Below are 14,742 nucleotides of genomic sequence, written 5' to 3'. Positions count from 1 at the left end.
GAGGCAGCCATTCCCCAGCACCCCCATGGCTACCAGGCCTGATGTTGGGCCATTGGCCATTTGTTGAGCAAATACTTACTGATACCTACTTGTCAGTACCACCCCTAGACCTAGGCAAGAGGGACCCTAGTCCTCAGTTTTGTGCTTTCAAGCAGTGCTTTTCAGACCTTGATGTGCACATTAATTGCCTGGGGATCTTGTTAAAATGTAGATTCTGGTTCAGAAGGCCTAGCGTGAGGCTGAGAGTCTGCAGTTCTGACCAGCTCCCAGGTGGTGCCTGCGCTGGTGGTCCAGGGACCACACTTTGAGAAGCAAGCCTTCAGAGGCCTCCCCCAGACCACACCCCACCCACAGAGGGAGGAGTCACAGGGAAAAGGGATGCGTTCACTCAGGGGTCATCTTTTTTTTTTTTTTTTTTTTTTTTGAAACGGAGTCTTGCTCTGTTGCCCAGGCTGGAGTGCAGTGGCACAATCTTAGCTCACTGCAACCTCTGCCTTCTGGGTTCAAGCGATTCTCCTGCCTCAGCCTCTCAAGTAGCTGGAACTACAGGCACCCACCACCACGCATGGCTACTTTTTGTATTTTTCGTAGAGATGGGGTTTCACCATGTTGGCCAGGATGGTCTCGAACTCCTGACCTCGTGATCCGCCCACCTCAGCCTCCCAAAGGCCTCCCAAAGGGATTACAGGCATGAGCCACCGCACCTGGCCCCAGAGCCCATTTTTCACACCATGTTCCAGATACCCAGAATCCTGGACTTTATACCCCAAACAGCCCTGAGCCAGCTTCCAGGGTTTGGAGGGCCCCTTACCTAGATCCTGCCTCCCAAAGTGGCCAAAGCTTTTGCAGGAGGTGTAGTTGAGCGTGATGAGCAGGCTGCCGTGTCCTCTGCAATGCACAAGGCCCTCGAAGCGTGGGTTGCCGCCTGGATGGGAAGAGAGCGGGTGGGCTATGGTGGGGAAGCCTGTTCTCTCCGCACCTCCTATTCTAGGCTGCTGAGTCTTTATAAAGGTTTGTTTGTCAAAGTAGGAGGACAGGACACATTCTCTTTAATAGCTTGTTAGCTTGATTTGTAACATTTAAATGTGGAGCCACATGGTAGGTGGGCCTCTGTTGGTACTCTTGTCCTAGGCCCCACAAGTGCTTGGGATCAGCCAGCCTGTAGTGTGCACAGCCCTGTGCTCAGCGCTCTGGAAGGTACGAAGAAGTAAGCACATGGCCTACTAGCCCTGCCCTTGGTCTCATTTGGAGAGGCCACTGAGCTGGTGTGGTAGAAGAACGCTGCTGTGCAGGAGGGACAGTGACAGGAGAGACAGGGCCTTGTGGCCACACGGCACAAGCCATCAGCCCCAGCTTCAGACTCCTCCCCAGGTGTTCCTGACTGTTTATAATGAGGATGTATTCCTCAGGACGATATTCTTGAAAAAGATTCACACAACATTTACAATAGGTATAAATGCTACAATTTTTAAAAAAGATATATTAGGCTGGGTGTGGTGGCTCACACCTGTCATCCCAACCCTTTGGGAGGCTGAGGTGGAAGAATCGCTTGAGCCCAGGAATTTAAGACCAGTCTGGGCAACATAGTGAGACCCCATCTCTACAAACAATTTTTTTAAAAATTAGCCAAGTGTGGTGGCCCACACCTGTAGCTCCAGCTACTTGGGAGGCTGAGATGGGAGGATCACTTGTGCCTGGGAGGTGGAGGTTCCAGTGAGCCATGATGTTGCCACTGCACTCCAGACCAGACCCTGTCTCAAAAAAATAGATATTCCAATTTTGTGGAATAAAAACCAGCTCACTCACCTAAGATTCAGGAAACTTGAATTCTCATTCCACTTTGGTATTCACCCTGGGCCAATACTTTCTCCTCTCCCAATCTCAGTTCCCAAATCTATAAACTGAAAGCGGGTATGGTGCCTCGACGATTTCTAGCTCTAACAGTAATTCTTAGACTAAAACACATCTGAGTCTTCACAGGGTTGTTGCCTGTGCTGAAGTGAGAGGGGCCGGGTGGGCGCTTTTTGTTTCTGCCTTTCTCAGCTGCCTCTGGGTTGGTGCTAACAAGCCAGAAGCTGGGTTTCACAGCGGAGAGTCATACACGTCAAAGGTTCTCACCTTGAGTGTGTGTGAGGATCACCTGAGGGCTTATTAAAACACAGACTGCGAAGCTGGGTGCAATGGTGTGTGCCTGTAGTCCCAGCTACTTGGAGGTTGAGGCAGGAGGATTGCTTGAGCCCAGGAGTTGAGGCCAGCCTGGGCAACATAGTGAGACTCCCATCTCTAAAAATGTATATATTGGCCAGGCATGGTGGTTCACACCTGTAATCCCAGAACTTTGGGAGGCTGAGGTGCGAGGATTGCTTGAGCCCAGTAGTTCAAGACCAGCCTGGGCAACATAGACCCAATCTCTACACACACACACACACACTGTTTTTAATTAGCCAGTCGTGGTGGTGTTTGCCTGTGATCCCAGCTACTCGGGAGGCTAACAGGGGAGGATCGGCTGGACCCAGGAGTTTGAGATTGCAGTGAGCTCTGAGCTATGATTGCACCATTGCACCCCAGCCTGGCAGGTTCCCAGGTGGTCCGATGCTGCCGGTCAAGCCACCTCACTTTGAAGAACACTGTTCAGGGCAATGTGAGCTCACACCCCATGAGCGCGTTAACAGGTGCCTGCCCCAGGGGGTCCAGGGCTTGGGTGGGAAGGGTGAGTGGTTCCCCTTAGCCAGGGAACCTCCTGGAGGAAGCTGGGCCCAGCCTGGAAGACAAGCCAGGTCTGTGTCCATGGCCTCCGTGGGCTCCATGTGGAGAGGTGGAATGTGCGGGAAGGTGCCTCAGCGCCTCGCCTGGGTCTCCGAGCAAGCGGGCTGCGGGTACAATGACATTCTGACTTCACCCGTTCCCAGCACGTGGCTCCTCCGTCCCTCGGGCCCTGCACTCCCCACCCTCACAATTCTGAGCAGGGCCCTCGAGAACAGGAGAGAACTCAGAGATTAGCATGTGAAGGTCGTGTGTGGTCAGAATACTCGCCTTCCTCCTTCCTAGCTTCTGATGTCCCTGGAAACCTCCAACTCCACAGAAAAAGCAAATGTTATCTGCTCTACTGTGGTCAGTCTTTGGGTCGTTGGAGGTTGAAGAGAAGGGCCTGGTGGTTTACCGGGCAGGGCATTCTTAGCCAAGATCCAACAACTTGTGGCCGACTGTGCTGCTGGTCTTCCCTTCTTCCTGTCTAGCAGACCCCAGTTTTGTTCGGGTGGCAGTGTGCCCAACTACAAATACTCCTGCGTGCCCAGGCAACCCGGTTCTGGCTGAAGTAAACCTGAGAAGTTCCAGGGCGTGGGTTTCAGGGCGGCTGTTTAGGAGGAACAAACAGCTAGCACAGCCCATTGCCCCAGAGCCCTTCTCCCTCTTCCTGCCCGGAAAGTGGACAGGATCGCTGGGAAATGGAGTGAGAAGCACAAGGAAAAGGACCGCGTGGTCAGGACAGCAGAGCAAAAAGACAAAAGCGTTCGGCTCAGGTGGCAGCACCCAGGCCTGGAACAGTCTAGACTCCCTGACAGCTGATTCCTGTCTTCTCTTGTTTCAGCTGGCTGCATTCTGAATTGATTTAAGTGGTAACAGTGGAAAGAGCCCGAGATGGGCCCTTGGGGCTCCCAGGCTCTTGTCCTGGCTTTGTGTGGCTCAGGGAAAGTCATGGCCCCTCCGTGGGCCCTGTTTCTTCATCTGTGGGGTGACCCAGAAGGCCTCCAGGGTCTCCTTAGGCCCTTCTGTACCTCCGATTCAAGAACCAGAGCTGATCCCAGCTGAAATTTCCCGAGATGGGCATAAGTGGGGGGTTTCAGGGATGGGACAGGAAGTCACCTTGTGAACAGGTGACAGCTGGGGTTGGGGTCTTCTCAGTGTTCAGCCAAAAGGAAACCTTGATGCACAGAATTTGAGGGGTCTGTAATATTCATTGCAGTTATTGGAAGCATTTTAACATCCCAAAGGGGAATTGTTTCTAAGCATCTCCTTGACTTCGACCTTGGGATTCACATCTGTCCCTGGAGGAAGCCCCAGGGGGTCTCTGCAGACCCGTGCCCGGCCCCACACGTCTTGTAAGTTAGGTGGGATGGCCGGCTGGAGCTGCCTCAAGAGAGAAGCCGGAGGCCCTTTTGACTGGTGGCAACCAGGTCATGAGGCAACCTCCGTGATGTGTGGGTCAGCTTAGGCCTGTGTCACGTGGCAGAGCCCTGGTTCTGGGGGCAGAGCCATCCCCTCCAGAAGTACAAGGCCTGAGACTGGGGAAGAGGAAAGAGCAGGGTACTGTCAGTAAAGAACGAAACAATGGGAAATAGATGCAGCTGCCCCAAACCACACCATCCTCCACCCTGGCCCGGCCACAGCCCTGTCCTGGCGTGGATTCCTTAAAGCACCTGTCGGTTCTGTGGGCTTTCTAGGGAGGCGGGAGGGTGGGGGCCTCCTGTCTCAGAGGCAGAATGCACCAAAAGCACTTTTCAAAGGCCATCTGTGGGCAGAGGCACTAACTGGAGACTGCAACAGATGTTTTCATGATCGAGCTAGTGTGAGTCGGCTCAGGAACAGCCACCCTCCACAGAGGCAACCTGTGAGCCTCCGTTAAAGAGGATCATTGGCCAGATTCCACCACGAAGCCTCTGGGATTCTGCCTGCTCCCTCCTTCTCTTCCTGCCCTCTTTGGAAGGCCTCCTCCAGACTCCAAGCCCAGCCTGTGATGGAATCACCGTAGCCCCAGTAAACCAATCTGTGACCGTGGGACACACTGCAGGGGTGGAGAGGAAAGCTTGCCTTTGGAAACAGTAAAATACATTCACCAATGTCTCTTCCCTTGGCAAAAAACTGTGTGTGTGTGTGTGTATGCGCGTGCACGTGTGTGTGTGTGTGTGTCTGCATGTCTGCATGTGTGTCTGCATATGTGTCTGTGTGCTGTGTGTGTGTGCATGTGTGTGTGCATGTCTGTGTGTGCGTGTGTGTGTCTGTGTGCATGTGTCTGTGTGTCTGTATGTGCGTGTGTGTCTGCGTGTGTCTCTGTGTGTGCATGTGTCTTGTGTGCGTGTGTCTGCATGTGTCTGTGTGCGTGTGTGTGGGGGCGTGTGTGTGCGTGCGTGTCTATGTCTATGTGTGCATGTGTGTCTGTGTGTGTGTGCATCTATGTGTGCATGTCTATGCCTGTCTGCGTGTCTGTGTGTGTGCGTGTGTGTGCATGTCTGCGTGTGTGTGTGTGTCTGTGTGTGTCTGTGTGTGTGTTTCTGTGTCTACATGCGTGTCTGTGTGTGTGTGTGCATGTCTGTGTGTGTGCCTGTGTGTGCATGTGTCTGTGTGTGTGTGCGTCTGTGTGTGTGTCTATGTGTGTGCGTGTGTGTCTTTGTGTGTGCATGTGTCTGTCTCTGTGTGTCTGTGTGCGTGTCTCTGTGTACATGTGTGCGTGTGTCTGTGCATGTGTGTCTCTGTGTGCATGTGTGTCTGTGTGCGTGTGTCTGTGCGTGCGCCTATGTCTGTGTGTGTGCCTGGGTGTGTCTGTGCACGTGTGTCTGTGAGCGTGTGTGCGCACGTGTGTGTCTGTGTGTGCACGTGTGTGTGCACGTCTCTGTGTGTGTGTCTGCATGTGTCTGTGTGTGTGTCTGTGTCTGCATATGTGTGTGCGTGTCTGTGTGTGTGTGCATGTCTGTGTGTGTGCCTGTGTGTGCGTGCATGTGTGTGTGCGCGTCTATGTGTGTGCATGTGTGTCTTTGTGTGTGCATGTGTCTGTCTCTGTGTGTCTGTGTCTGTGTGCGTGTGTCTCTGTGTACATGTGTGCATGTCTGTGCAGGTGTGTCTCTGTGTGCATGTGTGTCTGTATGTGTGTGCATGTGTGTCTGTGTGTGCATGTGTGTGTGTGTGCCTATGTCTGTGTGTGTGTGTGCGCCTGTGTGTCTGTGCACGTGTGTCTGTGAGCGTGTGTGTGCGCGTGTGTGTCTGTGTGTGCACGTGTGTGTGTGTGTCTGTGTGTGTTGGGGGCAGGGGAGTTGCAGTTTCACTGCAAGGCATAGTTTTAAGAAAGGGAGGCTAACTACAAATGTATACACAATGGTGGATACATGTCGTTATCGATACATGAATCCAAATCCACGGAGGGACAACTGTGGGCCCTGAGTGATAACGCTGTGTAAAGGAAGGGCTGTGAATTGTGACACACGCACCACTCTGAGGGATGTAGTGAGAGCTGTGCCTGTGTAGGGGCAGGAGGTAGATGGAAAATCTCTGTATCTTCTGCCCAACTGGCCTGCTCTTTAAACTGCTTGTAAATATAAAGAAAGTCTGTGTTTTTTAAAAGGCCTCACCTGGCCAATACATAGACCATAGTCTGTTAATGGAGAAACTACCCCCATCGCCTCCCAACTCCCTTTCTTATTATTCACCCCCGACCAAGTGCATGAGAATTGTCACCCCTATGGTCTTCTGGCTGTGGGTCTCTCTCCTTCCAACTGTGAGCTTGACTTCTTCGATCCCACCGTCTCAGTTCCTGTACCAGAGGCTGGAGAGAAGCAGCAGCACTAGGCCAAGGCTTCCATCCCGGCCGGGATGTCCTCGGCCTGCCAGCCGCCTTCGGCCCGAGTTTCTTTAGCCTACTTGCCTCCTGGAGGAAAAGCCGAGCCCCCCGCAGAGCTGCAGGCCTTCCTCAGGCCCCCCAGACTCCAGCAGGAAGCCGAGCAGACTGTCATGGGGACGACTAGTCACGACTTTAGATTTGGACTCGGGGCAAGGGCCCCTCCCTGCCTCTCCCCCAGAACTTCCCGAGGAGAAAACTGTCTCCTTGTGTGTGTGATTCTGCTGCCCTGGCCCCCTGGGGAGGAGCCCTGGATTTCCTGAAAACGAGGATCTGCCATTGCAATGAGGCAGCACAGTACCCTTGCTTGCTGTAGGGATTGTTCTTTAAGACCAACCTGCTGAAATGGACCTAAGACAGCAGCTGGACAAATGGCCAAGACAGAGGTGTCATCGTGTCTCAGTTTTCTGTAATAAGAGACATACTGGAAACAACCTAAATGCCCAGTATTAGGTTGGGTAAATGAAACACGGTTCATACCTTCATTCCCAGTGGAATGCAATGGATGATGGTCTGCAGCTGTTAAATGAAGGGTACAGCTATATTTACCGATGTGGCAAGAGTTACATGGCATATTGTTGAGTAAAAAGAGCAGGTTATGAAACAGTATATAATCCCATTATCATAAAATCTCACATACAAACTCACACGCACACTCACACACACAGAGCTGTCTGGAAATCTGTTCACCAAACTGTTAACAGTGACTAGCTCCAGTTGGTGGAATTTAAGGGTAATTTTTACTTTCTTTAAACTTTATTTTAGTTTCTTTAACTCTTTATTTTGAATTTTAAAGCCTTTTAAATAACTAATCAATATCATTTTGGAATGAATAAATAAGCAAGCAAATAAAAAATAAAAGAGCTGGGCGCAGTGGCTCACGCCTATAATCCTAGCACTTTGGGAGGCCAAGGCAGGCGGATCATATGAGGTCAGGAGTTCAAGACCAGCATGGCCAACGTGGCAAAACCCTGTCTCTACTAAGAATACAAAAATCAGCCGGGTATGGTAGCGGGCACCTATAATCCCAGCTACTCAGGAGGCTGAGGCAGGAGAATCGCTTGAACCCAGGAGGCGGAGATTGCAGTGAGCCAAGACTGCGCCACTGCACTCCAGCCTGGGCGACTTAGCAACACTCCATCTCAAAAACAACAACAACAACAAAAAGTAAGAGTAAAACTTCCACTGTCCCAATCACAGTCCCAATGTCACCTCTCAACTCTGAACAACGCAGGTGGCCTCAATGAGGAGGCTGAGGGGGCTGCGGAAGGAGCTACAGCTTGGAGCTACTCAGTCCTGGATGTGGACGTGGTGGATGTGGCCCTGTGACCAGCTGTGTGGCCTTCAAGCGGTCATTTAGCCCTTCAGAGCCTCCATGTCTTCCCTGAGTGCCTGCCTGTGGGCTGGCTGGGAGGGGATGCAGGGAGGCACCCACAGCCCAGAGGCTCCTCAGGGCTCCACAGCCCAGAAATGTGTGCCTGAGCAACGTCCTCTCCAACTTCCCCAACTGCTAATGGTCCTGAGTGCACACTCCTGCCAGGCTGGGGCAGACGCAGCAGGAAGAAAGGGAAGTCTAGGAGGCAAGGGCATCCCGACGAAAGTAGACTAAAATCCAGGCCCAGCTGGGTCAGCGACAGGTGCCCTAGCATCAGAACCTGGGAGGGCTCGGGGGAGGAAGGGGAGGGCCTGAGCCCAGGATGAAACAGGCTGCTTTGGGCAGCGTGGGCCCCAGAAAATCTCCTCCAGACTCCTCCATCCACTACCCTACGCTTATTCACACTGTTGGCTCCAGGGCGCTCCCATCCCGCCCAAACTCCTCTCCCTAGTTCTCGGGCTTGTGTAGGATGCTAGAGCTGGAAGGGACCGCGGTGAATCAGCTTGGCCAATCAGCTCACCTCACCCCCTCATAGTTCAGGAAACCGAGGCGTTTAGGAGACAGGGCTTCCTGCTGATGGGGACGCAGCCATCACAGCTCCGGACTTGAACCCAGGGTCTGGTTGCCAGCTGTGGCGTAACAGGACACAGTGTGCAGGACCAGCCTCCATCAGCACATCCCTCCCACCAGCTCCCCACCCTCTCCCCGCCGGGCGAGTGGGAACAGCTGTGCCACAGCCATGTGCCTGGTCCTGCTTGCCAGCTGGCCAGCAGGGGACGCAGCACCAAGATCCCATTTTAGAGTCTGTTCCTAGGATCCTTCCTGGCACCAACTGTCACAGGTTGGGTTCCCAGGAAAACACTCGAGGACAGAGATTTGTGTGCAGGCTTCTCAGGGAGTAGGTAGCCTACTCAGCGGGTAGGAAGACATGGGACCGGCGGAGAGAGGAGTGAGTGCCGTGCAGTAGCCAGGAAGGCCCTGGCTGGTGAACCTTCCCAGTTATCTTGCCTTGAGGCAAGAGGGCCTGGCCTTTCTATCCCTACCGCAGCCCTCATGGACGCAGGTTTGGAGATGGGGGCGACCTTGAGCAAAGTGGTTCTCTTCAGCTGAGGGCACCTCCCAGAGAGAAACCCAGCTGGGCCCCACCAAAACCATCAACACTTCCGGCAGCTGCAGGAACCAGAGCCTCTGCCCTGAAGGGACACTGGCCAGGGCCCCACAGCGGCCACTACAGACAGGGTGGTGACCTGCCCTGAGATCAGGTCGCCCGTGAATGGTGGCCCTGAATTCACTTCCAGAGGACCAAAGCCCACACCTTAATCCCAGTAAACATATGAATATCTGACACTTAGAGGGTGTGCTTACGTGCGCTAAGCCCTGCCTATAAATGTCATTGTTTAACCCTCAAAGCAACATCATGAAGATCAGTATTCAAGACACAGTTTACAGATGAAGAAACTGAGTCTTGGAGATGATAGGTGATATGTTTGGCTGTGTCCCCACCCAAATCTCATCTTGAATTGTAGTTCCCATGATCCCCACATGTCATGGGAGGGACCTGGTGGGAGGTGATTGAATCACGAGGGCGGATCCCCCCATGCTGCTGTTCTTGTAATGGTGAGTTCTCCTGAGTCTGATGGTTTTATAAGGGACTTTCCCCCCTTTTGCTCAGCACTTCTTTCTTCCCCTTCTGCCATGATTGTAAGTTTCCTGAGGCTTCCACAGCCCTGCAGAACTGTGAGTCAATTAAACCTATTTTCTTTATAAATTACCCCGTCTCAAGTATGTCTTTCTTAGCAACATGAGAACAGGACTAATACAACGGGTAACTTGCCCAAGGTCACTCGGCTAATAAGCCAGGATTGAAGCCCAGGCAATCCGATACCAGAGCCGATACATGATCAGGCCACACTGATACACCGGACCTTGCCCGGTAGCTTGTGGATAACATCCATTACGGGGAGAGAGTGGTGAACTTTGACCTTGGCAAGCTGGTGGTCTGCAGACTGATAGCGGCTCCGAGGAAGCAGAAGCTGCCTGGGATCTTCCCATCCCTGCAGGCTCCCTGCCCTAGTCCCCGGGAGCTCCAGTGCTCAGGGGGGCACAGCCTGGCCGGAGAAGTCATCCCCCTCAGCCCTGCTCACAGCCCATGTCTGTAGAGCAGCAGGTACCAACACCAGCCAGGCAGCCTGGGTTTGGCCACACAATCGCTGCAGAGCCCTGGCGCCTTGGTTTACAGAGCTGTAAACAACAGATTGTCCCTATTATCATCAAGCTTGTGGCTCCCTCGGGTCTCTCTGAGAGGGGCGTTGGTGAAAACTGATGATGGCGCACACAGCAAAATGTGGGTGCTGGTCGTGTTCTGCAGGGTCAGCAGGCCCTGCAGAGGTTGACTTGGACAGCCAGCCACCCCACATTCCTTGGGAGAGGCACCTTTCCTAACACCTGTGAGAGGCTGTCCTGAGAACCAAGATCTTCATTCCTCAAAGGTCTTGAATGCGTGAAAAAGGAGGCTGCCCTAGGGAAAGAGACCAGAGGTCTCCGGGCCATCCTTCAGCCCAGCTTTTCTCTGTCACACTCCATAAAGAGTCTGTATTTGGGTAGGGCCTGTCTCCCCTCCAGGCTGCCAGCGAGCCCTTTAAGGGCAGGGACAGAGCCTGCCCCCTGCCCAGTACATTCCCAGTGCCCAGCCTCACCTGCCACAGAGCAAAAAACAGACAGTGTTTGCTGAACGCACGAATGAGATGAGACGTTAGTTTTGCCTCCTGGAAGTTGGACTGGTCCCAGGGGAGTTCCAGGACTACTGAGGAGCTTGGTCCTCCCTGGCAACTCGTGGTGCGCAGAGCTGATTTTAAAAAGGATCACTGTTGGCATCAGGGCTGGCCAGTATCTGTCCCTGGTCCGGAGGCTGACCCCTGTCCCAGGGGATGTGTGTTGGTTTGCCAGGGCTGCTGTAACAAGGTGCCACAACCTGAGTGGCTTACGCAGCAAGTATATCGTCTCACAGTCCCGGAGGCCGGGTGTCTGACACTAAGATGTCAGCAGGGCTGGTTCCTTGGCCTGCAGAGGCACCACCCACACTCGGTCGCTGTCTTCACACCGCACTCTTCGTGCATCTGTGCCCAAATTCCCCCCTTTTAGGAGAACGTCAGTCATACTGGATTAAGGCCCATCCTAATGACCTCATCTTAACTAATGACATCTCAAACAACCCTATTTTCAAATAATGTCCCATTTTGAGGCAGTGGGTGGGGGTTAGAACTTCAACACAGGAATTTGGGAGGGACACCACTCAACCCATAGCAGCTTGTGATTGTTCTGTTGGTCAGGGCTGGGCACAGAACACCCCATAGGTTCTCTGCCCCTCTCCCCCACAACCCTCGTTCCCTACCCTCACCAATGCTAAAACATGAAGATGATGAAGATGATGTCCGGGTGACGTGCCAACCCAGAGAGCTCAAACCATCAGGCAGCACTACCCCAGCCCTGAGGCGTGCCCTGACCCTCCGCTTAATTTCCCTTGGTGAAAAGGTGAAGGAGCAGGTACAGATGAGTCTCACCCGCAGCTAGACGGGCTCAGAGTTCTCTCTGGTGCTCGTTTTGGTACATGTGGGAGGGAGAAGCCGGCTTTCCCAATACCAGGCTCTGGACACCAGGCTTAGTGCCACCGGGGCGTGCTCATGCCCTACCCTAACTCTCTCACTCTACTTTCTCTCCTCCTTTCCTCCCTCTCCAGCTCCAGCTGTTGCTGGTTCCTAGAACCCAGACCACCCATCGGGGGCTGGAAAGGAAGCCAAATGGCCCCAGCATTTCCCAGGAATGTTACATTTTGACAATCAATTACCAACTTTAGGTGTGACCTCCTCTTCTCCCTCCCAGCTCCCCACAGGGGAGCTATTAGCATTATCCCATTCTACAGGACTGGGAAATGAGGCTGTGAGAGTGAGGAACTGAGGAACTTGCTGGGATTTGAACACAGGCACAGTCAGCCCCAGAGGGTGGTGGTGGCAAGTCTCCACCAGGCCAGGCTGGGAAGCCTGTGCTGCCACAGGCCTGGCTGGACCGCCTGCCTGTAGCCTCCAGGACATTCGAACCAAAGTCCAGGTGCAATTGCCTTTATCACATCTGCTGCAGTTCTCCACAATCATCTCAAGGACATCGGCCAGGTGGCCCCCAGGAGCAGGAGGCTGGTCAGCGTTTGTCAGAGCAGGGCTCATCACTGATAACAAAAGTGCTGGCCACGCCAGTGCTGGAGGCAGGCTGGGGACTGTGCTTATCTTTGAGAGGACAGAATTCCACAGCAAAACTTTTCAGCCTGCAGTGGCTGCTCATCTGAGCCTTCGTCAGGGTGTGAGGTCCCGTCCTCCTCTTGCTGGGGGTAACCTACAGCAGAGAGCTGTTCTGCCTAAAGATCTGCCCTGCCATTGGCCCTCCTGGCTGAGGGCTCTTTCGCCCTGCAGCAGAGCTTGGGTATGGCTAGGAAGGAGTGACTTGTAGGGAAAAATAGGGCCACCTGCCCCAGATACTAAGGCATGGAGAATGGTGTAACATATTCTAAACACACGGGCAGGTCCCCATGTGGATGTGACAGATGTGTGTACACAAGGGCAAGCATGTACACCCCTGTTTCCAGGCCTGGCCCCCTGCAGAAAGACAGAGGAGCCAGATCCTGCTCAGCAGAGGACAACAGGATCTGCCCTCACCCAGGACAGTCTCAGGACTCCAAACATGTGAGGCCTCACTCTATTCCTGTTTCATTTCCATCAGAGGCTAAGAACTTATTAACAGCCAGGCTTCCTTTCTTTCTACTCCAACTTCAGGTTCCTTCTGAGACTTCACCAAGGAGAGGGGTGGGGGCTGCTTTGAAATGCATCTGCTTTGCTTAGTCTCTTCTTAGGCAACTTTTAAAAATTGTGATAAAATACACCATTTTCACCATTGTAAGTGTACAGTTCTGTGGCATTGACACTGTTGTGCAGCCATCACCCACCATCCATCTCCAGAACCCTTTTATCCCCAACTGAAACTGTGACCAGTTAAACATGAACTCCCCGTTTCCCCAGCCCCTCAGCCCCTGGCAACCACCATTGTACCTCTGCCTTTATGAACTTGATCATTTTAGGCACTTCATGTAAGTGGGATATACATACTGTATTGTCCTTTAGTGACTGGTTATTCTCCTTGAAACTCAGCCTTCAAGTTTCATCTATGTTGTAGCATGTATCAGAATTTCCTTCCTTTTGCCTTTCCGTGCTGCCTACGAGGGTTCCATCCGGCGTTGTTCTGGATTCTTATCGTAATTTAAAGGGAAACTTTCACAATGTCTGGAGCCCTTGATGTCCTGCAAATGAAGAAAGAGGATGTCCTTAAGTTCCTTGCAGCAGGAACCCACTTAGGTGGCAGCAATCTTGACTTCCAGACAGAACAGTATATCTATAAAAGGAAAAGAGATGGCATCTGCATCATGAATCTGACAAGGACCTGGGAGAAGCTTCTGCTGGCAGCTCGTGCCATTGTTGCCATTGAAAACGCTGCTGATGTCAGTGTTATATCCTACAGAAATACTGGCCAGAGGGTCATGCTGAAGTTTGCTGCTGCCACCGGAGCCACTCCAATCGCTGGCCACTTCACTCCTGGAACCTTCACTAACCAGATCCAGGCAGCCTTCTGGGAGCCACGGCTTCTTGTGGTTACTGGCCCCAGAGCTGACCATCAGCCCCTCACAGAGGCATCTTATGTTAACCTACCCACCATTGCTCTGTAACACAGATTCTCCTCTGCGCTATGTGGACATTGCCATCCCATGCAACAAGGGAGCTCGCTCAGTGGGTTTGATGTGGTGGACGCTGGTTCAGGAAGTTCTGTGCATGCGTGGCACCATTTCCCTTGAACACCCGTGGGAGGTCATGCCTGATCTCTACTTCTACAGAGATCCTGAAGAGATGGAAAAAGAGCAGGCTGCTGCTGAAAACACTGTAACCAAGAACGAATTTCAGGGTGAATGGACTGCTCCAGCTCCTGAGTTCACTGCTACTCAGCCTGAGGTTGCAGACTGGCCTGACGGCGTGCAGGTGCCCTCTGTGCCTATTCAGCAGTTCCCCACTGAAGACTGGAGCGCTCAGCCTGCCACGGAAGACTGGTCTGCAGCTCCCACTGCTCAGGCCACTGAAGGGGCAGGAGCAACTACTGAATAGTCCTAAGCTGTTCTTGCACGGGCTCTTACGCAACATGGAAATAAGGTTGATGGAAAATAAACATCAGTTTCTTAAAAAAAAAATTCCTTCCTTTTTAAGTCTATATAATATTCCTATATATAATATGTGTATATATAATATATAATATATTGTATATTATATAATTATATATAACATAAATAATATTACATAAACAATATATATACTATATAAATAATATATTTCTATATATTATATATAGGAATATTATACAGGCTTAAAATATTATAAATTATATAAACAGGTAATAAATAATATTCCTATGTATATAATATATAGATTTTGTTTATGCATTCATCCATCAGTGGGGACTTGGGTTCTTTCCATCTTCTCAGTGCTGCTATGGGCATGAGTATACACATCTCTGTTTGAGTTCCTGCTTTCAAGTCCTTGTCTATATACCCAGAAGTGGGATTGCTGCATCCTGTGGAAAGTCTATGTTTAATCTGGGAGGAGTCATCATCCTGTTTTCCACAGCAGTGGTGCCATTTGACATTCTTACCAACAGGGCACAAGAGTTCCCATTT

The 14,742-nt window shown here is 52.1% G+C and overlaps 1 pseudogene; it reads left to right on the top strand.

The window, feature by feature from the left end:
* The first annotated feature begins 13,295 nt into the window (after positions 1–13,295).
* LOC100443476 (small ribosomal subunit protein uS2B-like) lies at positions 13,296–14,176 on the top strand (annotated as a pseudogene).
* The last annotated feature ends 566 nt before the right edge of the window (positions 14,177–14,742 follow it).

The sequence above is a fragment of the Pongo abelii genome, chromosome 2, assembly GCF_028885655.2.
Source record: "Pongo abelii isolate AG06213 chromosome 2, NHGRI_mPonAbe1-v2.0_pri, whole genome shotgun sequence".
Taxonomy (NCBI): Eukaryota; Metazoa; Chordata; class Mammalia; order Primates; family Hominidae; genus Pongo; species Pongo abelii.
The sequence above is the reverse complement of the archived record's forward strand: the minus strand, read 5'-3'. Positions and strand labels throughout refer to the sequence as shown.